The sequence below is a fragment of the Nerophis ophidion genome, linkage group LG05 (genome assembly GCF_033978795.1).
Source record: "Nerophis ophidion isolate RoL-2023_Sa linkage group LG05, RoL_Noph_v1.0, whole genome shotgun sequence".
In the NCBI taxonomy this organism is placed as follows: domain Eukaryota; kingdom Metazoa; phylum Chordata; class Actinopteri; order Syngnathiformes; family Syngnathidae; genus Nerophis; species Nerophis ophidion.
The window spans coordinates 23,817,235-23,818,043 of NC_084615.1; the positions used below are offsets into that span (position 1 = coordinate 23,817,235).

The 809-nt window shown below is 38.3% G+C and overlaps 1 non-coding gene across 1 annotated transcript; it reads right to left on the minus strand.

Moving 5' to 3' along the window:
• Positions 1 to 737: 737 nt before the first annotated feature.
• trnag-ucc (transfer RNA glycine (anticodon UCC)) lies at positions 738 to 809 on the minus strand. The gene has a single exon. It is a non-coding gene; the product is annotated as a tRNA-Gly (tRNA).

Below are 809 nucleotides of genomic sequence, written 5' to 3' on the forward strand. Positions count from 1 at the left end.
AATTGGCTGCTATTTCTGGATTTTTTTGCTGATTAATAGTTAAATAACAATTTTCAACTGACTGGACATTGTCAAAACAACTCAAGCCATGCATTGACTGGGAATCCAACCCAAGTCAACTTCTTGGAAGGCAGCTATGCCAACCACTGTCCCACCAACGCTTAGTCCATGGTTAATTTATGCCTTGAAATTCTAAAATCTTAAATAAACCATTGGAAATTGGCTGCTATCTGTGGGTTTTTCCCCAATTATTGGTTAAAAAACAACTTTCAACTGACTAGACTTTTCAAAAATAACTCAAGCCATGCGTTGGCTGGGAATCGAAGCCAGGTCAACTGCTTGGAAGGCAGCCATGTGAACCACTATACCACCAATGCTTAGGCCTTTGTTAATCTTTGCCTTTATGTTCTAAAATATTAAATTATCCATTAGAGTTTGGCAGCTTTATCTGGGTTTTTTGCTGATCAATATTCAAATAACAACTTTAAACTGACTGGACATTGACAAAACATTACAAGTCATGCATTGGCTGGGAATCGAACCCAGGTCAACTGCTTGGAAGGAAGCTATGCTAACCACTATAACACCAATGCTTAGTCCTTGGTTAAATTTTGCCTTGAAGTTCTAAAATCTTAAATAAACCATTAGAAATTGGCTGCTATCCCTGTTTTTTTTGCCGATTAATAGTTAAAAAACAACTTTCAACTGACTGGACGTTGCCAAAACAACTCAAAATATGCATTGGCTGGGAATCGAACCCAGGTCAACTGCTTGGAAGGCAGCTATGCTAACCACTATACCACCAATGC